The sequence below is a fragment of the Triturus cristatus genome, chromosome 2_1 (assembly GCF_964204655.1).
Source record: "Triturus cristatus chromosome 2_1, aTriCri1.1, whole genome shotgun sequence".
NCBI lineage: Eukaryota > Metazoa > Chordata > Amphibia > Caudata > Salamandridae > Triturus > Triturus cristatus.
This window is the reverse complement of record NC_140581.1, coordinates 929,440,175-929,462,906: the sequence shown is the minus strand read 5'-3', so window position 1 is coordinate 929,462,906 and position 22,732 is coordinate 929,440,175. Positions and strand designations below refer to the sequence as shown.

The 22,732-nt window shown below is 52.3% G+C and overlaps 1 protein-coding gene across 3 annotated transcripts in view; it reads left to right on the top strand.

Annotated features, from left to right (window-relative positions):
- VPS13A (vacuolar protein sorting 13 homolog A) overlaps positions 1 to 22,732 on the top strand; it is a 2,314,464-nt gene that overhangs the window by 1,190,270 nt on the left and 1,101,462 nt on the right. The gene's annotated exons all lie outside the window — the stretch shown is intronic.

The window sequence follows — 22,732 nt, the reverse complement described above, 5'->3', positions numbered from 1 at the left end:
AAGAAACTGTTCTCGTCCCTTAGTTTGGGCCTGCGGTCCTTAAATACCGCCTGTCTCTTGGACCGTTATTCCCATTCCCTGTGGGATACGGTGGAGGACGTGCTGCCCCTGTGTCCGGAGGAGGTCCGGCCACGTCTTTCCCAGGCTCTGGCCGATGGGAGGGATGCAGCACGGCACGCCATAAGATGTGGGCTTGACACCACGGACTCGCTAGGTCGGGCGATTTCCACCACGGTGGCGCTCCGCCGCCACGCCTGGATGCGGTCCACGTCATTTTCCGGGGATGTCCAGAACACCCTCATGGACATGCCCTTTGATGGCACTCGCCTGTTTGGTGAGAAGGCGGACAGTGCGCTGAACCGCTTTAAGGACTCCCGGGCTACGGCCAAGTCCTTGGGCCTCTCGGCTCCGCGGGCGCACACCTCCGCTTTTCGCCCCTTTCGTGGCCAAGGAAGGGGCGCCTCCTCACGTCCGCAGAGCCACCAGCCGCAGAACCAACCTGCGCGCGGTCGCGGACGTGGCTTCCGCCGTGGCGGAAATGGAGGCCGACGTGGTCAGCCCACATCCACCCCGGCAGCATCCGCCTCAAAGCCTTCCTAGTCCGAGCTTTCAGGCCCATACCACGCCAGTGGGCGGCAGAGTTCGCCATCACCTGCTCCACTGGCGGTCCATAACATCGGACAGGTGGGTGCTGCAAATCGTCCGAAGGGGCTACTCCCTCCCCTTCGAGACGACCCCTCCAGCCATGCCACCACAGCACCACCGTATCTCGGGGGATCATTTGGATCTTCTCCGCGAGGAAGTTTCGGCTCTCTTGGCCAAGGGGGCCGTCGAGCGCGTTCCGAGTCCAGAAGTAGGTCGTGGTTGTTATTCCCACTACTTTCTGGTTCCCAAGAAGGGCAAGGGGGGCCTGCGCCCTATCTTGGACCTCCGGAACGTCAATGCCTTCCTCCGAAAGGAAAGGTTCAAGATGCTAACGTTGGCTCAGGTTTTAGCTGCCCTAGACCCTGGAGACTGGATGGTAGCGTTGGCCTTGCAGGACGCATATTTCCATATCCCCGTCCTGCCGGCCCACCGGCGTTACCTGCGGTTCACGGTGGGCCAAGAGCACTTTCAGTTTACCGTGCTCCCCTTCGGCCTCACCAGTGCCCCTCGGGTGTTCACGAAAGTGATGGCGGTGGTCGCAGCTCATCTGCGCAGATCAGGGGTCCCAGTCTTCCCCTATCTCGACGACTGGTTGTTGAAGGCGGGCTCTCCCCAGGCAGTCGTCTCCCACCTCCAGACTACGGCGGATCTCCTGCATTTGCTGGGGTTTTCCATCAACGTGCCGAAGTCACACTTGAGTCCCTCTCAGAAGCTCCTCTTCATCGGAGCGGTTCTCGATTCGGCGCAGTTCCGGGTCCATCCACCGGAACAGCGGGTCCGGGATATACAGGCCCTGATTCCCATCTTTCGGCCTCTATCCCGGGTTTCGGTCAGGCTAGTGTTGCGGCTTCTGGGGCTGATGGCCTCCTGCATCCTACTAGTGCATCACGCCAGGCGGCGCATGCGGGCTCTGCAGTGGGACCTGAAGTTTCAGTGGGCCCAGCATCACGGCAACCTGTCCGACCATGTCTTGATCTCGGAGGGCACTGCACAGCAGTTGCAGTGGTGGCTCACGGACCGCGAGTGGGTCAAGGGCAAGAGCCTCTCCCTTCCCCAACCGGAGCATGTCGTAGTGACGGATGCGTCCCTCCTGGGTTGGGGTGGCCATATGGGAGGGGCGGAGATCAGAGGCCTCTGGTCTCCGGCGGAGTCTCGTCTCCACATCAACCTGTTGGAGTTGAGAGCGATCCGGCTTGCACTGAAAGCCTTCCTTCCCTCTGTCAGGGGAAGTGTCGTGCAGGTGTTCACGGACAACACCACCGCCATGTGGTACTGCAACAAACAGGGCGGGGTGGGGTCGTGGACCCTTTGTCAGGAGGCTCTGCGCCTCTGGACATGGCTGGAACACCAGGGCGTCACCCTGGTGGTTCAACATCTGGCGGGCTCTCTGAACGCCAGAGCAGACGAACTCAGCCGCCGGTGCATGATGGATCACGAATGGCGTCTGAACTCCGAAGTGGTGCAAGGCCTCTTTCAGCAGTGGGGAGAGCCTTGGTTAGATCTATTCGCCACCGAAGAGAACGCGCAATGTCAGCAGTTCTGCGCGTTGGAATTTCCAAGGCGGCACTCGCTCGGCGACGCTTTTCGTCACGAGTGGAGTTGCGGTCTGTTGTACGCCTTTCCGCCTATACCACTTCTGCCCAGAGTGCTGAAGAAGATCAGGCGCGACCGGGCCCAAGTCATCTTGGTGGCTCCGGATTGGGCACGAAGATACTGGTATCCCGAGCTACTCAGTCTGTTGACCGATCCCCCGATACGTCTGCCCCTTCGGGAGGATCTTCTGTCGCAGCAGCAGGGGACGGTCCTCCACCCGAACCTGTCCAGCCTCCACCTCCATGCGTGGAGATTGAGCGGCGGCAGTTGATGCCATTTGACTTGCCTCCTGAAGTCTGTGATATCATTCTGGCAGCCAGGCGTCCCTCCACAAAGTCGGTATACGCCTGCCGGTGGAACAAATTTGTGGCATGGTGCACAGCAAAGGCTGTGGATCCCCTTTCCGCCCCTCTTTCTGAGGTTCTCCTCTTCCTTCTTTCTCTGGCCCGGCAGGGCTCTGCCCTGGGCACCCTGAAAGGTTATCTTGCTGCCATCTCCGCCTTCTTGCGGCTTCCTGATCAGCCTTCTCTTTTCAAGTCCCCTGTGGTTACACGCTTTCTCAAAGGCATTACACACACGTTCCCTCCTGTCCCTTTTGTAATGCCTCAGTGGGACTTGAATCTGGTTTTGACATTCCTGATGTGCGCTCCCTTCGAGCCTCTTCACAATTGCCCTCTTCGTCTTCTAACTCTAAAGACTGCTTTTCTGGTAGCCATCACCTCGGCTAGACGGGTGAGTGAGCTCCAGGCTTTATCTTCAAAGCCTCCTTTTCTCTCTGTTCATCCGGACAAGGTTGTCCTTCGGCCTCGTCCCTCTTTTCTTCCTAAAGTGGTGACTCCATTTCACCTTGGGCAGTCTGTCACCTTGCCCACCTTCTTTCCGCCTCCGCATCCTTCCAAAGAGGAAGAGAGGCTCCACCGTCTGGACCCAAAACGTGCGCTCTCCTTCTATCTGGACCGCACAAAACAGTTCCGGGTGGACGACCAGCTTTTTGTTGGGTACGTGGGCGCTAAGAAGGGGAAAGCTGTGCACAAACGAACCATCTCTCGGTGGGTCGTTTTGTGTATAAAAATCTGCTATTCCTTGGCTAAAAAGGACCCTCCTGTTGGGCTGCGCGCCCATTCTACTCGGGCCACGGCGGCTACTACTGCCTTGGGACGGGGAGTCCCTTTGCAGGACATCTGTCAGGCGGCGACGTGGGCTTCTCTACACACGTTTGCCAGGCATTATTGCCTTGACAGCCAAGTCCGGAGGGATGGCTTCTTTGGCCGTTCTGTCCTCCAGGACTTTCTGGTGTGATCTTGGTTCGCAGACCCACCACCGGGGATGGTATTGCTTGGGTATCTATTCTAAGGTGAGGAATCTAACTAACGTGTTTCTTTCAGATGAACAAGTTACTAACCTTCGGTAACGATGTATCTGTAAGAAACATTAGTTAGTTAGATTCCTCACCGACCCTCCCATCCTCCCCGTTCTGCGAACTGACATCTAGGGTTAAGGTTGTCCTTTCAGGCCCCTAGATTTTATTTTTGGCACCAGTGTCGGTCTTTGCATGGCTCTGCGTTCCTGGCGCGGAAGGCTATGTACAAGAACTGACGTCAGCGCGCGAGGGCGGCGTCTAAGTACTCCGACGACGTCATCCCGGCGCACGACGCCGACGACGGACGCGGAGCCGCAGACGACGCCTAGCGACGCGCAAGGGGTATTGCTGACGAAAAATCTTCCGGATCCAGTCTGACGCCTGGGGATATTCTAAGGTGAGGAATCTAACTAACTAATGTTTCTTACAGATACATCGTTACCGAAGGTTAGTAACTTGTTCTTTAAGGTTTTTTCTACCCCGATATGCCCAGCAGTTAGGTGGGAGTGTGAAAAGAACATAAGCTGTGAGCGGAAGGCCCTAGGCACCAACAACTGGGCCTCGTCCTCTGGTGCTGGTTTTCTATACAACATTTCTCTATCAATAAACAAATAGGGATAGGTTGCAGGATCGGTGTTATTCCTTCTACGGGCGCTCTCCCAGGCATTCCGCAGCGTATCACAGTGGATTTGTGCGAACTTGAAGCTTCTGTCCAGAAGCCAGTGTTCTGGGGTAAGTAAGGCGTGTGTGACCGTTGACCCTACTCTGGTTATGTCTGGTTTTAGGGCTTGAGTTTGGAGGAGGTGCCGGAACTGGTCTAGGAATTTGGGGTTGTCGGTTCCTATTATCAATGCTTCAGGTAGGCCTGTCATTACACCAACCCTGATGGAGTGTGGGGTTTTCCCAGGATAGGTGATTTCTAAAAGGGCTACAGGGTAGGGCTTAATGTCTCCGTGGACGCACCTAATGTGTACCTGTTCTTCTGGCAAGATCTGGTTTGGTTCTACCAATTCCCTCTATACCACTGACTGCCTACACCCGGAATCTAATAGGGCTTTCACCGACAGACCGTTCACCAGGACACTCACGTAAAATGCGTTTCCCAACTCGGCTGTATATAACACTGTCTTCGGTATATACCCGATTTCCATGGGTTCTTCCTGGGGTCTTCTCTTGGGGCATGCTCTAGCAATGTGTCCACAGTCATAGCACTGCGGCCCCTTAGGAGGCACTCCTTCCATGCGGCGTGGAATTATTCGCAGAGATTCCGGAGGGGGTTTTATCCCTCTCCTCTCAGGCCTTTGACTCTGGAGTCGGTTCCCACGTTCCGTTTCCGGTTGGGGTACCCGAGGTTGAGCTCTTGCAAACGTTGAGGCCATCTCAATGGCAGCAGTAGTGGTAAGACCTGAGTGTTGGCGGAGCCACCGCTGTGTATTGTAGGGGAGGGCCTCTAAGAATTGCTCCAGATAAATTTTATCGAGTATTTCCTCTTTCGTACTGTCCTGTGAGCGCAGCCACTTGTCCGCCTCGTTCTTCAGGCGATAGAAGAGGGTCTTGGGGTTCTCTCCCGGGTGTCCCTTCTCCTTGCGGAAACGTACACGGTATGCTTCACAGTCCATTCCAAGATGGTCCAGTATGACAGTTTTAATGGTCTCATACGGGGTGGTGCCATTCGGGTTTGCCATCTGGTATGCGGCCTGTGCGTTCCCAGTGAGTAGGGGAGCCAAGACAAAAGGCCATTGTTCCACTGGCCACTTACAGGCCCTTGCAGCTCTCTCAAAGTTCAGTAGGTAAGCGTCTGGATCGTCACCCGGTATATATTTTTGCAGGGCGATGCCTGTCGGACCTGTGGGAAAGGATCGGGGTGTCTCTATCCCACCACTTGTTTTCTCACTGGAGAATTTCACTAAATGATCCAGTTGGGCCGCAAAGGAATCCTTGAAAACATCTCTATCTGCCTGGGCAGACGCCATCTGCTGTTCGACCGCCCATTTGAGTTCATCCTGCCCTTTGATGAGGTGTTGGATGACGGTTTCCATTATTTCGGTGCTAATGGCTACTCTGCCCGCATTCTCCACCAAATGTGATCGTCTGGACCTTTGCGTGTAGTTATGAGAGGGACAGGTCAAAAGGCAGACAACTCAGAGGCAGGTTTGTGGTATACTGGAGTTGCTTTTATTACTCTTCTTTGATATAAGTGAGAGCAGTCCCTTCTCTATAGAGTACACACAACAAACTACAATAGTCCCTCTATTGTCGATCTTCCTCGTGTATCCTTGGGCTGTTTGTTTGCTTGGCGGCTCTTCCTGTCTCTTCCCCTCGGTGGATACGTCGGAGGTGCATGTAAGGCAAGAGAGACAAGAAAAAGCGCTATAATCGACTGCCGTGATGTGTTCTGTTTGGGGAAAGGCGTGAGGGACACCGGTGCTCGTATTTACAGAAGGTGCAGTGATCCCAGGATTTGCAAGGACAAAATAGAAGGGAGAGCCGACTAAACCTTCTCCCGCCTCCCGAACCACCCTGCCATACGCCCGCGCCTCCAGGTACGTGGCTGGGCGATGCGCCTTCCGGTTGGCCTCCTGGCTTTCGTTCCCCTCCGTCCCCTCTGTCGTCCGTGGGTCTCCTCGAGTCTTGGTCCAGTGCGACGTCTGTGCAGCCCTCCGACTCCTCGGTTCCCGGCGCGCTGTCCTTCACGTCTGCTTCTCTTCCTGGAGCGTTCGTCTCCCTGACGTTGTAAGCCAGGTCCCTTTTCATTGGAAGATGGCAGGTCACGAGGTAGTTGTGGGCGGGTTCCTCAGCACTCCCGGGAAAATTAAAGGGGTCCGTCCTGTTCCATGGATCTTCGGTGGTAGTGGGATCACAATTCCCCTCGTGAGGCTGTGGGGAAAAGACAGGGCACCGGCCAGGTAAATGTTGGTCTAACGTCACTGGGGAGCCCGCGCCCCCGTACCACTGTGCACCTTGTGATTCCGGGGCGACCCCATGACATTGACCCATCCAACTTTCCCATCACTCTTTTAGAGCTGCAAATTGGTCTGGGGCATTGATTATGAGAATTTGGTATAGGTTGAAATGGCTCGCACACCCAATGGACTAAGTATGACGTGTGACTCTAGGGGGTTGTATTCGGCAGATTAGGGTGTTAAACGGTCAAAGCACAGGACTGTTGTAGGTTCCTATAGTATTGGGACTAGTGGAGTATAAAGTCTGTCTTTACTTCCAGAAAGGATTTCATCAGTGAGCCAATCCCAATATCATCTAATTTGGAGATGCCAATGAGGTCCCAGTGACTAAATCCCTCAAGCCAGGCAGGCAGGTACTGTGCCATTGAGGGATTTCTTGCATTGCCCAGTGGATCCATCTTAGAACATCCTAATCTGATAGAATCTTCTAGCCACAGATTCCTTACCTTTGAATGTCTCCTTGCGTCAGACTGGATTCGGAAGATTTTTCGTAAGAAGTAAAAACCCGAATCACTGGGCAGAGCGGTTTCATCAACGGTGGCCCTGATGCGCCATGCCTGGTTGAGGACGACTGGCTTTTTGAGGGATGTCCAAACTTCCCTTATGGGCATGCTCTTTAATGGCTCCCGTCTATTTGGAGACCAGGCAAATTCTGAGCTCGAGCTCTTAACGGCCAAGGTCTTGGGCTTTTTCTACAGCCCCACGTCACCCCCAATCCGCCTTTTGCTCCTTTCGTGGCTACAGCCACACCCACCCTTAGAGCCACGCACGCCCCCAGCCTCCGAATGGATAAGGGCACGGTACCCACAGACCTCGTGGGTCGAATAGCCAGCGGTCTGGTCAGTCCACCATCCCCCTGGCAGCTGCAGCCTCCGAACCTTCCTAATCTGCCCCTTTACCACCATGGGCATCCAGTTGGTGGCAGGATTCGCCACCGCATGCCCCACTGGGGATGTATGACGTTACAACGCATACTTTTACAACGCATGCACTTACAACACAATTTTTACATCGCAACATCCACTACAACGCATTCCATTACATCGCATGACACTACAACGCATTTAAAAAAACTACCTTTACAACGCATTCCATTACATCGCATACTACCTTTACAACGCATACCATTACAACGCATACTGTTACATTTCATTTAAGGTAAGTATTGGATAGTATAGGGGTAAAAATTACTATTCTAACTCCAGGGGGTGCAACAGTAGGGTAAGTGTTGGATAGTGTAGGGGTTAAAAATTACTATTCTAACTCCAATGGTATGCATTGTAATGGCATGCGTTGTAATGCCTGCGTTGTAGTGTCATGCGATGTAGTGTCATGCGTTGTAATGGTATGCATTGTAATGGTATGCGTTGTAGTGTCATGCGTTGTAAAGGATGTTCCGTTGTAATGCCTGCGTTGTAAGTGTAGTGCGATGTAATAGTTGCGTTGTAAAGGTTGTTTCCCCCCACTGGCAGTCCATAGCTTCGAACAAGTGGGTTTTGCAGATTGTCCAAAGGGGCTACTGTAGCAATGTACCTCTTTTTGACCTGGTCACCACCCCTTTTTGCTCACTGGTACTAATGCTTTTGATTGGAGCGGCACTGGTTACCTGCTAACCAGGCCCGAGTGCCAGTGCTCTGTCCCTAAAATGATACAAATGTTAATTGTAGCCAATTGGCGAGGATTTTAGCACCGCTGGTAAATGGTTTCTCTGGTACCCAGGGCATGGGTACTAAAGAGGGTCTCTAAGGGCTGTAACATGTATTATGCCACCCAGAGGGACCCACACACAAACTGCATGCTGACTCTCATTGCAGGGTGAGTGAAATGGTGCAAGCCATTCCGAAAACCCTACATGTACTATATATGTCACCCCTACTTCAGGCCTTTAGAGCCCTAAGGCAGGGTGCATTATATTGCATGTGAGGACACAAATATCATAATGACATAAATTGTCCTGCATGTCCTGCTGTATATTACTTACCGCTCCCTTGTAAGATTCAACTTCCTTCTCAAAATACACAGTGCCCTCCTCAGGGTCACTTCTGAATGGACCTTTAGGCCACACCAGAACCATTGTTCTAGAAGGTTGTAGGCTGCTTCCCTTAATAGTGACAAGTCTTGTGTGGTTTCTGTGTGGGTTGAGTCAGAGCAGAGCTTGGATGCCGCCGAAGCCCGGACCCCCGGAAAAAGGCTGAGGACATTGGGGCATGGCTGAGGTCAGGGCATGAGCCTGCTGATCTGCGAGGGAGTCCTCCTTTGGAGGGAGGAAGCTGAGCGAGCACAGAGACTGACTCCCAGGGGTCTTGCAGAAGCAGCCTGGCTAGAGCTGGGTGTGGCTTGCGCGTGCTCCTGGTGTCCTCTGATCAAACAGACCTGACCCCCCCCCCCCCCAAACCCCCCCTCCTAAAAAAACAAAAACTGCCTAAGGACGTCTGCACTCTGCTCTCTGGTGCTTTTTGGACACAAGCGGAGTGTATTGCTCCGGACTGGACTACATCTGGACCCAGGGAGACCACCATGGTGACACATCAATGGTGGCAGCAATCAAAATAATAAGGATAGGGAGCAATATTATGATCCTAAAATTCCCAAAGGGATTGTCCCTAAATATGAGGGGGGTGATGATATCACTAAGTGGATTTGCAGCTTTTGAGAGGACTTGTGAAGCCAGAAGGGTGAAGAAGACTTTCTGGGGGGCACTCGTTTGGGAACAGCTCTCTGGTAACTGCAGAGACAGACTCCTGACCCTTTCTGGGGCAGATGCTGGGACTTATAACCTCATGAAGATAACTCTGATTGAGGGATTTGGACTCCCAACTGAGGAGTACAGAATTAGATTCAGGGGGGCTCACAGAACCCAAAACCAGTCCTGGATTGATTTTGTAGACTACTCAGTAAAGACACTAGGTGGTTGGTTAACTGGAAACAACGTGCATTACTTCAATGGAATTTACAACCTGTTTATGAAGGAACACATATTAAGTAATTGCATTGATGAAAAGTTGCATCAGTACCTGGTAGACCTAGGTCCACTTTCTCCCCAAGAATTGAGAAAGAAGGCAGACCATTGGGTCAAAACAAGGGTAACTAGGACGTCCACTGGGGTGGCCAAAAGAAAGGGGTTACAAAGCCTCCCCAGAGGAAAGATAGTGAACCCCTTAAAGATAAAAGTAGGGTGTCCCAGGTAGCCCCCCAAAAACCTGTTCAGGAGGGTGGGCCCAAAGGCACATCACAAACTAAAACAGGGTACCAAGGTAAGAATTGGGATCCCAACAGACTATGGTGTCACAACTGTCAAAAGGCAGGACACCACACCAAGGACCCTAGCTGTCCTAAAAACAAAGCCCCTAGTGCATCTCCAGGGGTTACTAGTGCAGCTCCAGGGGTTGCCAGTGTAGCTTTAGAGGATGAGGAAGTCCTCCTAGCCTTCAACTGGAAAATGGGCCCAAAAGGTGAGCTGGAAATTCCAGAGGGGAGTAGAAACTTCCACCACCTACTGGTGAATGGAATCCCAGCCACTGCCCTGAGAGATACCTGTGTCAGTCACACTGTGGTGCATGACAGGTTGGTATTCCCACACCAGTATATCACAGGGGAAACAAAAAGAGTAAGGGCTGTCCCAGGGGGCCTGTGGCTGTAGTGCCCCTAGCAATAGCTGGGTCCCTTAGATGGAGAAAGGTGGTAGTCAGTAAAAACCTCCCCCTTGATTGTCTCCAGGGGAATGACCACTCAGAGGTTGGTCTGATCCAAAGAGAGGTACTGGTCCAATGCCAGACCTCACCCAAGAAACCTGGGGGGGGCTCAACCTGCAGTTAGCCCCAAAAGAAAAAGAAGAAACAGGGTAGGAAAGGCGGGCAATTGTTAGCCACAGTTCCAGTGGGCCAGGGAGAATCTATCCCAGTAAGTGAGAACTCCAAAAGTGGGACTGGTCAAGTCCCCCCTAGCCAACAAAAAGATCTGACTAGTCAGTCAACTGTCCATCCTCAGCTGGCAGAACAGAGGGTGGAGGAAGGGTGTTCACTACCAAGTGTAGTGACCCCCACCCTAAAACAGCAGACAGGCAGCCAGAACCCAAAGAAGGCTATAAGATAGCCCCTTCACTTACCAGTCAGGAGCTAAAGGTGTGGTTCTGGGCACTGACAGCTGTCAGCAGCCTCTGCTGGGTGTTAGTCTTCATGGCAGCACTGTCCTTGGCATGGTGGCCTATCCCCCTGCCAAATAGCAAGTTAGGCCCTCTGACCCTATTGGTCATGGTGCGGTTGCTCAAGCTGTGGGTGACCTCTCTGGGTAAGTTGGGCTTTTCCCTGGCTAAGTTGGAATTTGCAGAGGTGGGCACCTCTGAACCCAAATTAAAAAGATGGGGTGAAGACACTAAAGAGCTAGGAAAGGGGCATTGGGAATTAGGTCCTGAAACTGTTGAGGTAGGCCAGCTCCCCAAAGGGACTGACCTGGACAGAAGGATGTAAGGCAGAGTAGGCCGTGCAACTTTCAATCCACTTCCTCTACCCTTCCTCGCCTGAAAGACTAGGAAGATTCTCCTAGCTTTGGCAGAGTCTCCTGGCCTTTGGGCTGGAGGAGCTTGTGTAGGAAAGTGGGTTTCGGTTGCAGTAACCCCCCCCCCCCCCCCCCCCCCCCCCCCCCCAACACTTTTTGCCAGGCTACCGATGCACTTTTTCTTGGTGTGCCTGGGTCCCTGCCAATCAGGTTCCCAGGGCCTGTGTTTTTTCCCCAAAACTAACGCAATTGGCATCTCTAGCCACAGGTCAGCCCCTGGTAAATGGTACCACAGGTACCCAGGACATTGTGACCAGGGAAGGCCTCTAAGTGTTGCAGCACTTATTGTGCCACCCTTAGAGGCCCTGTACCTTTACACACACACGCTGCCTTTGCAGGCTGCGTGTTTTGGTGCAGAACACAGTAAAGAGTCAACATGGCACACATCCCTGTGTGCCATACCTACAACCCACTGCCCTGGCATAGATCAGTCACCCCTCTAGCTGGGTGCCCTATGCCAGTGGTGGGGGTACAGGTGCATGAGCCCTGTACCCCTACAGTGTCTATGTCCATTCTTAGACATTGTAAGTGCAGTGCTGCCATTAAGAGTATATGGTGCAGGGAGCTTGTCATTACAAACTTCACAGCACGATAATGACTACACTGAAAACTGAGAAGTTTGGTATCAAACTTCTCAGCACATTAAACCCACACTGATGCCAGTGTGGGATTAAATGAAAAATGGACACATAGGGCATCTCAGAGATGCCCCCTGAAAACTAACCCACCACTAGTGTCCAGGCTGAGTGGTTGCTTTCAATTGCCACCACCAGACATGTTTCTGGACCCCGAGCCTGCTGCTTTCTGGGGCCTGAAACAATGCACATCCTGGGACGAGGTGTCAAGTCTTCTTCCCCAGGATGGGCAGGGCTCACGAAGGGGAAGCTTCAAAGGCATGTCGCCCTTGTGAGCCTCCCCAGACTATTTGCTGCTTTCAGCAACTGGTCCCCACTGGTTCTTCCCCCCGAGCACAACTCTGAGTCCCCGCCATCTTGAGGATGGGGGGGACCCAACCAGCCAGGGACCGGGTCCTGCCCTCCTGCCACGGTAGGGTAGCACGATAGGGGGTGTACCCACCCCAGGAAAGGGACCCATTGGTCCCTGCCCTTACCTACCTGTAACGCCCCTAAATCTAGTATTTAGGGGGCACCCTGAACCTTGCTTCCTCAGATCCAGCCAAGAAACAAGAAGAAAACAAGAAGGACCAAACAGCCGTGCAGCAGCTAACGAGGAAGACGACCACTGACTTGGCTCCAGCACTATCGGCCTGTCTCCCCTCGAACCTGCTCCTGCGAAATCCCGGTGTGTCCTGCAGCCAGCAACCTCAAAAACCCCGGGGGACCTGCCTGCCTTCACTTCCAAAGACTGCTTCTCCTGTGAACACCGGATTTGTTCAACAGCAATCTCTGGCAGCAGCCAGAGAACACAAATCCAGCCCACTCTGCACCTGCCAAACTGAGCTTGAGTTGAAAAACACCACGAGGAGGTCCCTCCGGCGATCCTGACCCAAGATCCGGCGACCCCTGACCTGGCTCAAGCCGCCAGCCGACGTCTGCAGCCTAAATCCAGAAGGCCACCGCGACCCGGAGCTGGTAAGAAGATCCAACCCCAAAAGGCACCCCTGCACCCGACGCCCCACTGCCTTGTGTGCCTAAACCAACGGTGCCTAACCAACCCTTAACTTCCCAACTTACCTCTCAAAGTGGTGTTCGCACCCAGAAGTCCTTCGTCTCCCTGCCTGCAGTGCTTTTGCAAACCAGAGGTTCTCTATTGAATTCAACAAGGCACCCGACCTCAAAACAGCACCCTGCACCCAGCCGCCCTAGTGCCGCTGAGGGTGCACCTTTGGTGCTAATTTGGTTTCCTATTTGTCCTGACCTAAACCCTAGGAGCTTTGCTCCCCCAGCCGTGTGGCCTGCTTGCCAGCAGCCACCAATGGGAGGCCCCCTATCCTCTATAGGATAACATTGGGCCTCAACACTGCACCCAGCCGCCCTAGTGCCGCTGAGGGTGAAACAAAAGTGCATCACTGACCCTGGGGGACCCCTGAGTCTCACCCCAGAACCTTAACTCCCACAGATGATTACTTACCTGTGAACCGATAACCTGTTTTACCTCCATAGGATAACATTGACAATTTTCTTCCAAAAAGTGTGGAGTTTTGAAATCTAAAAATATTCTTTAAAAATCGCACAAATAACCAAAACGTATTTACTCAACTGTTCACAGGTAATATCCCAGTGCTGAATCCAGGCATCCAGCACTGAGTAAGAAAAGTAACATATAAAGTAACTTGCCTGCAATTTAATGAAAAAGCCTATTCATTCCAATGTACTGTATTTGCTGAGTGTTGCAACCAACTGCATTCCCTGTAAATCAAACAAAGTACAATTTCCATTGCATTTTCAATCTGTTCTATATCCAGGAACTTATTACTGAAAAGTATTTAATGCTTTCCTGTGCCTGGCTTGCTTGGTTCTAAAAATGAAACAAGAGTATATATTTTTATACAAACACAATTGGCCTAGAGTTCAGTTATTGAGTGTGTGAATTCATTTGTTGACTGAGTGTGTACATCAAATCCTCAACACTGTCCTCTGATACTGCCTTACTTCTCGACCACATTACCACAAATAGAGAGTAAGGTTCTATCTAACTTTAACCTCTGCCTACCTCTGGGGTCACCTCATTTTGCTGTAGTATATATAGAGCCAGTTTTCTACGCTTGCTCCCTCTGGTGACCTGAGATCAGGAACTTGAAACAGGCAACATTCAAACACACCAATCCACACCAACTTTGCCTCTCGCAGATACAGATCTTTCACATCTGATAAAGACTTCTAGCTGCAGATTCCTTACCTTTGAATTTCCCAGGCGTCATGCTGGATCCGGATACTTTTGCTGAGCAATACCCCTTGCGAGCGGCATCTGGTGTCTTCATTCTGCTCAGTGGGACGGTGTCGGTAGTGTCGGTTATGATATTGCAGTGCCTATATAGGTGCCACGCAGGTGCGCAGACGTCAGTTCTTTTTTATCCACGCCAGTTAAGTGCAGATGCGGGAAGAGCTACCCCTCTGCCACATTTTGGTAGGCTTTTTCTCAACTTTTTTCAAAATCTTTGTAATCAGTCTTCATGTGCAAGGGGTGTATTCGAGGAAGACAGGTTTCAAACCATGCGGGTCTTGTTCCCGCTTGATGTTGGTTACTGATCCCCACCACGTATGTCATTGGTATCTCGAGCGCAACCAAAATACAAAGTCGGGTTCGGACTGTCGGGCGATGGCTTCGAAGACCTTGATGGAGCGAGCAATGAAGTTACTCGCGGCCCGAAAGTCGACACCGTAAAGCGAGATCTGTGGAGGTCACGGTCCCGTTCGAAGAAGAGGAGGTCGCGGGTCTGCTCCCAGAGCCCTAAGTCCTTTCCTCCTATTCAAGGTCCTCATGACACTCTGGAAAGAGGCACAAGGAGAAGAAGTCCAAGCGGACTTCGTCTTCATCACAACTGGCGTCTGTCGTCGAGAGAGGTAAGGAGCACCGGCGCTTTAGGCACGGTTCTGGGGAGCCGGAGCCGACTTCGCGGCTTCCCCCCTTTCCGGCAGACGGAGCGACTCCAGCTCAAATAAGAGTTTTACGAGGCCATGAGCCGCGTATTTGAGCAGAACGACCCTGCTGGCGAGACTTTGGGCTCCGCGGGGTCGGAAGGGGGGGACCCATTGTGTTTGACACCATCGACTCCGGCCACAACGCCGTTGGGGCTTCAGGGATCCAATCTCAGATCCGGTTCAATGCCGGTCGTGCCAATGCAACCTTCCCTGGCGTCGAACCCGGTGCCTGCTACGTCGCCGATGCCCATCGGTGGTGCAAACCCCATCCTCACCCCCGACTACGCAGAGCCGGAACGACATCGATCGACGACGATTTTGACGTCGACAGAAGCCAGAGGTTCTATGTTGTCGCCTGAGCACTTTAAAGACATGCTAGGCTCAGGAAAGGAATGGGAGGGGTCTGGGGACCCTCTTGAGAACCATGATATCTCAATTTGGACTGGTATGGGGAAATTGGGGAGGCCAGTGGTCTGGATACTTCTCCAGATACTGGCATGCTCTCTCCACCTTCAATGGCTACGGAGGAGGGGGCGTCCTATGCCATGGTGGTAAAGAGCAAAAGACACACAATTGATGGACGGAATGCAAAACAAATCAAAACATTCACCCCCAGTTAAGAGATCTTGGTTAAATCCATCATTCTTTTGCTCACCATGCCACCCCAGTTTAGACCTGGCCACATGCAAATCAGTCTTGATCCTGTGCCTCATGGGATGGGTATGCCCAGACGTGGGTCCTGTGCTCTTCATGCCACTGGAGTCAAACTATCCTGGTTGATGAGGGGTAAAACCCTGAAACTGGTCCTTGGATTCTTGTTTTTAGTCCAGGAAGGACCTGGCCTGGCAGTTCGGGCTGGACTGTTTGTGAGAAAGTGCCATCTTTCTTGCATGGTATGCCCCCACTTTTTGCTAAATTACTGATGTACTTTGACTGAGTGTGCCCTGGGCTCCTGCCAATCAGGTGCCCAGGGCCTGTGTTCCTTCCCTAAAACTGCATGACAGCCTAAACCCAATTGGCATCTCTGGCCACAGGTCAGCCCCTGGTAAATGGTACCATAGGTACCCAGGGCACTGTGACCAGAGAAGGACCCCAAGGGCTGCATCACTTATTGTGCCACCCTTAGAGGCCCTGTACCCTGACACACACACACTGCCTTTGCAGGCTGAGTGTCTTGGTGCAGAACAAAACAGAGAGTCGACATGGCACACATCCCTGTGTGCCATGCCCACAAACACACTGCCCTGGTATACCTCAGTCACTCCTCTAGCTGGGTGCACAGTGCCAGTGGTGAGGGTACAGGTGCTTGAGCCCTGTACCCCTACAGTACCCAGGTCCATTCCTGGGCACTGTAAGTGCAGTGCTGCCATTAAGAGTATATGGTGCTGGGAGGTCGTCAACACGAACTCCACAGCACCATGATGGCAACACTGAAGACTGAGAAGTTTGGTATCAAACTTTTCAGCACATTAAACTCACACTGATGCCAGTGCGGGATTTAATGTAAGATGTACGACAGAGGGCATCTTAGAGATGCCCCCTGAATCTAACCTGCAATCCACGCCCTGTCTGAGAGACTCCCACCCAGCAGACATGTTGCTGGACCCCTGGGGAGAGAGCCATCCGCTCTCCTGGGCCTGCAACAATGCACATCCTGGGCGAGGTGCTAGGTCTCCTATCCCAGGATGGGCAGGGGAAGCTTCAAAGGCATGCCGCCTTTGTGAGCCTCCCCAGACCACTTGCTGTACTCAGCAACTGGTCCCCACCGGTTCTAGCCCCCACTCTGGCGGGAAGACTGGCGGGAAAGTCCAAGTGAGAGAAGGGCGTGTGCCAGTCTCTGCCAACCCCACCCCTCAGGTGGGGGAGGTGAGGCGAAGCACAACCCCGGGCTCTCGCCATCTTGAAGATGGGAAGCCCTACCCAATCAGGACTAGGCTACTGCCCCGCTCCCACAGGAGAGTGGCAGGATAGGGGGTGTACCCACCCCAGGGAAGGGACCCTTTGGTCCCTGACCTTTACCTGTAATGCCCCTAAATTTAGTATTTAGGGGCACCCTGAACCTTCCTTCCTCAGATCCCGAGTCCGAAACAGGCAAGAAGAACAAGAAGAAAGAAGACGTGCCGTACAGCTTCTAACAAGAGGAAGACAGCAATTGATTTGGCCCCAGCCCTACAGGCCTGTCGACCCTCGAACCTGCTTCTGCTGAAAGCTGGCGTCTCCAGTTGTCAGCAACCTCAAAAACCCCAGAGAACCTGACTGCCTTGTGACTCTAAAAGACTGGGACTCCCACGAGCAGTGGTTCTCCTCAAAGCAAGTAACAGACCCTGGTGCCAACCAGGAACCGCGAATCCAGCACACTCTGCACCCGCCAAGCCTGGCCTGTGCCTGAGTGGACAAAGACCCCGAGGACGTCCCCCTGGTGACTGTGACCCAGAATCCAGCACCCAAGGACCCACCTCGATGCTCCTGACGACGCCTGCAGCCTCAGAACCAGGGACCCCTCCAACTGCGACCAGCTGAGGGTAAGATTTCCCGACGCGAAAATACACCCCTGCACCCAGCTCCTGGGTGCCTACCTAACCTACAGCTTCCCAACTTACCTCTCGAAGTGGTGGTTGCACCTGAAGAATCTTCGTCCCCGAGCTTGCAGCCTTTGTTAGTCTTGTAGCTTCTCCATAGGAATCCATTGAGCGCCCAACGGCTCAAAAGCACCCTGCACCCAGCCGCCCGAGTGCCCCTGGAAGTGCAACCTCTATCCTCATCTACTTCCCCACTTGCCCTGAGCAAGTGACCAGGAGCCCAGCTCACACAGCCGCGTGGCCTGCTTGCCAGCAGCCACCAACCAAAGGCCCCCTGCTCGCCATAGGCTAACATTGGGCCTAACTCTCTCTGCACCCAGCTGCCCCTGCGCCGCTGAGGGTGTAACAACTGTACCTACCTGACCCTGGGAGACCCCGGAACCTTAACTGTGCCAGTCGAGTACTTACCCAAAAGCTGATAACTCACTTTTCCTCCATAGGGTAACATTGACTGGTTTTCACTTGGAAAATCTTTTAAGTGTCGAGTTTTTAAACGTTAAAATATTCACCTAAAGTCAGCCGATCAGCGAAAACGAAATTACTCACCTGTTATCAGGAGAGATCCCAGTGCTGGATCTTGGTGCCCAGCACAGACCCTGAAAAGTAATTACAACAGTACTTATCGCTAACTTGATTTTCCTACGTAGGATAACATTGCCTGGTGTCTACCAGAAATTCTTCTGTGTCGATTTTTGAAACAAACAAATATTCCTTAAAAATCGCCTGTATAACAAAAACGATTTCTTTCAACTGTTAACAGGAGATGCACCAGTGCTGAATCCAGGATCCAGCACTGAGTAAGAAAAAGTAACGATAACCCTACTTACCTGCTAAGTGAATTTCCTCCCATAGGATAACATTGATGATTGTATGTGAAAAAGTTTCGAAGTGTCAACTTTTGAAATACAATAATATTCCTCAAAAATCATACCTGTAGCCAAAACGTATTTACTTACCTGTTTCCAGGAAATGTCCCAGGACTGAATCTAGGATCCAGTCCTGTGGTTAGAAAAGTAATCCAAAAAGTAATTAATTGCATTTACTAAGAAATTCCCATTGTGCTCAATGTTATAATTGTGTTTGAATTGTGTTGCCTATTGCAACAACTGTAACTACTGTGTTCAAAAGTCTTTTGCCTATTGAAAGTATTTATCCAAAGCATCTCATTCTGAGAAAGTATATTGTTGGTTCTAAAACAAAACAACTATATCTTTTTATATACAAACCATTGGCCTAGAGTTCAGTTCTTGAGTGTGTGAGACCATTTGCTGACTGAGTGTGTGCAACAAATGCTTTACACTGTCCTCTGATACTGCCTTACTGCTCGACCAAGCTACCATTCTAGAGAATAAGGTTACATCTAACTTTAGCCTCTGCCAAACCTCTGGGAACTGTGGACTCTGTACACCCTGTACCTATTTGGGGACAGTATATACAGAGCCACTTTCTTACACTGTTCCCATTGGGCGCAGGGTGAAAACTGATTTGCATATGGCTGGCTTCAAACTGGAATGGCATGGAGAGGAAAAAAACAATGGATTTAGGGCCAGATTTCTATACTGGGGTGAATGTATGACATTGTTCTGCATTCTGTCCATCAATTGTTGTTTTTGGATGGTGGTAAAGAGGGCAGCTGAGGTCCTCAGACTGGAGGTGCAGGTCAGGACTAATCTCCTGACTCAGGTGCCTCAACCTGGGGCTTCCACTTCCGAACCCATGTTGCCCTTTAATGAGGCACTTACAGACGTCCTTCTAGGAACATGGTCCAAACCTAGCACAGGGGCTACTGTGAATAGGACGGATGCACGCCGCCATCGCCCAGGTCCGGGCGACCCAAAGTTCCTCAGCCAACACCCCACCCCAGAGAGTTTAGTGGTGCAGGCCTTCATGATGTTTTTTTCTCCAGCCTGGCATTGCGGTCGGTGAATACTGCATGCTTATTGGGCCGTTTCTTCCATTCCCTTTAGGAGAATGTTGGACTTGGCCCTTTTTGCAGGTTCACCCCTAAACCTTTTGCATTTCTCCCAGCCTTTTCTCGGTGCAGTGTTAGTGGTTTTAGGTCTCTAGACGCTTTTACACTGCTGTTCAGTATGAAGTGCGTGCGCTCTGTGTTACATTTGGTGAGATTGGCCTGCCCTCCCATAGCGATGCATTGGGGATTCCCTGCTAAGTGTGTGTCAGTGGTAATTCCTGTTAGGGGAGGAGCAGTGTGGTCAAGTCTAGTATGTATGAAATCGTGAGAAGGTATGCTGCGCAATGGTGTGCGCAGATCCGTTATGACTATATGAGAAATACCACTTTTAGAAGTTGGCCTTTCTGTGTGCTATGTGTCTGCCTGCCTGATGTGTATTGGCTGTCTGGTTTTGGAAGATCAGGGCAGGCTGAGCCAGACCTGGGTTGAATAAATGTAAATGTAGTGCATTTATATAGCGCTCCGCACCCCCCCCCCGAAAGGGTCTCTCAGGCGCTGTGCACATACCGCTGTGGAACCCTTCCTGGTCTTTCCCTGTGAAGTGCCCACTCCTGGGCACCCCCAAGGTGAAGCCAGGCATCCTAGCACTGTTTGGGCCGTTGTGGAGATTAAGCAAGCTATTGCCCAGAGTTGCAGAGTGTGACCCATGATTAGAATAGGCACCGAGGCGAGAATTATCGGGTCCAGGGAAATTGAGCCCAAGACCCGCCGAGGCGGGAATTGAACCCTGGTCCGGGCCAGACCGCTGCATCAGGGTCTGCCGCTCTAACCATTGAGCCACACTTCTCCACCGAGAGAGGTCTGCTTTGGAGGAGGGGTGACTCTTTGATCCAAACAGGGCTGTGCCTGGCAAAGTGAATGATGGCTCCACCTTCCACTGTGTGTCTGGTGGTGGGCCCCCTCTCCCTGGAAGGGAGGATGCAGCCTTGCAAATAAAGTGACCCAAGTCGACACCAAACTGGTTCTGGCCGAGTCGAGTGATTTGTGACTTTCTCAAGAACAAAGACTTTTGGTAGTATAAGTAAAGGGGCTGTGGCCCCATGACGTTGTTCAGTTCCAGGATGCCATGATGCTGTACTGATCCTGCTGGGGCGTGATGCTGGGGCCCAGGAGGGCTGCCTCCCTAGGCCCTGCATTGCCCCCTTCATTGCTAAAGACTCATTCTTTTTTCCTAAGGACTTCTGGACCCTGGGAGCGCTGTGCTCTATTTCTTTTGCCTTCCCTGAAGGAGGAGAGCCTGGGGACTGCGCAGTGCGTTGCTGCAGCCCTGGAAGAAGGCATCTCGGCGAGAGAAAGAGATTCCTCGTGATGAAGGAAACGGCGGGTGCCCACCCCGCTCATTGCAGTCTTAATTGCAGGTGCCCACCCTGCATAATGGTGCGGGTGCCCAATGCGCTTTATATTCGAAATCAAGAGGGAGCGTACCCCTCATTGCCGCATTTCGCTTTTATTAAATTACGGGTGCCCACTCCGTCTTGCCGGCAAGAAATCACCGCCGCTGCCCGAGCCGCTAATAGAATTTCTTCCGAGCCGCTGCCCAGCGCGACCCGGAAGGTTGTGTTCCCGTAGGCGGGGCTTCCGAGAAGGGAGGGAAGCCCCGCGAGTTTAGAGGCCGGTGAGTGGTGACACGGGGCTCCCATGCGTGAGGGGGAGCCCCACGGTGGCAGCAGAAGAAAAGAGAAGTCCCGGGTCCCAGGAGGGGGCCTGGGTGAAGTTCGGGCGGGAGAGCCGTCCGGAGCCTCGCGGCTCCAGAGCGAAGTCCTGGGTCCCAGGAGGGGGCCTGGGTGAAGTCTGAGAGAGCCCAGGTGAAGAGCCGTGAGGCTGGTCCCCGCAGCAGAGAAGAGAGCCATACGTGCCAGCTGCAGAGTGCCACCCGATCCCCAGCGACGCTCTCATGAGAGAGAGGGCCCCACCTGCGGAGGAGAGGAGACCCAGAGCGGCGCCAGTGAGCCCGGTGAGTGGGGGATCGAGTTGTGTAGTGCCTGAGAGAGGCACAGAGTCTGAGCGGCCCCGTCTGGCAGCGGGGCGCTCCAACGCTAGAGGGGCAGTTCTTGTTGTGCACCAGAGAGCCCCGGAGGGCCCCGTGTTCTTGTGCTGGCCATTTCCATGAGCGTGCGCGCCGTCGCGGGCCGCTCCAACGAAGGGGTCATATTTGTCTCCAAGGGCCCGAGGGACCCGTGCTGTTCCCCGTGCGATTCTCGAGTTGGCGATTTTTCCAGCTGCCCCACCTGATAGTGGGCAGCTGCACCGATGGGGGTGATATTGTTTAAGAGAGCCCCAGTGGGGCCCGAGGGCGCAGTCGTACCAGGGCCCCCTCCCATGATTCTCAACTGCACCGCACCAGCGCGGGCAGCTGCAACGTTGTGCACATTTGTTCTAAGGGCACACCGCGTGCCTAGGCCCACGTTTATCCTCACAGCTGCCCAGCAAGTAGTGGGCAGCTGTTACGTTTAGGCCATCCGTCCTTTGGGGGAATTATGGTGTGAGACGCAATCCCCTGTCCCAGTACTTCTACAGCTGCGTAGCACTTGGTGCCAGCTGCAACGTTTATGTCTGCGCAATTGCGCCCATGGATTCTGCTTCCTTGGCAGCCGTCCTGACATTTTGGACAGAGGGCATTTGAACCCCTTTGAGAAGGCCAGTTGGCCAGGGGGGACAGTTAGGTTTATAGGGCGCCAGGTCCTGATGTGATGTATGTGGTGCTAGGAAATGTGATGCATGTATTATGATTTACGCACCCTGTTTTATTCTCTATTGTGGTTTTATGGTTATGAGGTTGTGCATACTGTGCTCATGTTTGAGTTATCCTCTACTGTGGGTGGTGCAAGTGAGATTATTTCCTAACTTTGGTTTATGTATGAGGTTTATTGCACAATGTGTTTAGGCCTATGTATTTTACGCCTAGTGTAATGATGACTGCATAATATGATTTATGATGGCCTAAGGTGTTTTATACTTGCGGGGCCTATTGCCTCAAGTGATGATTGGATAAGGTAGTATGCTGACGATGCCCATGGCATCCCGTGATTTATTTCCTACTGTGGTTTGTGCTGTTGAGTTTATTCCCTAACATGAGTTACTCATAGGAGTTTATAGTCTGATACGTTTAGACTTATGAGAAGACTGCATAATGTGTTTAGGCTTATGAGGTTGGCGAGGAATATATTTCTCGCCTGATGTGATTCTTTGTATAATATGATTTATGGTTACAGGATGATGCTGAATACAGTGGTTACCAGTAATTACTGGTTGTGTTCTATGTTTATTCTATACGTCCCTACTTTTACTATTTTTGCTAAGTGATGGTTCTGGCAGTGGTCCATGTGGCCCTGGCATGTGTATATAATCCCCTGTAAATATTGACCAATGCCAGTTGGCACAGTGTATATTTTGTGTTCACTATCCTAATGTATTTTATGATAATACAAAGGCTATTTTTATATATAACCTTGTGTTGAGTTCCT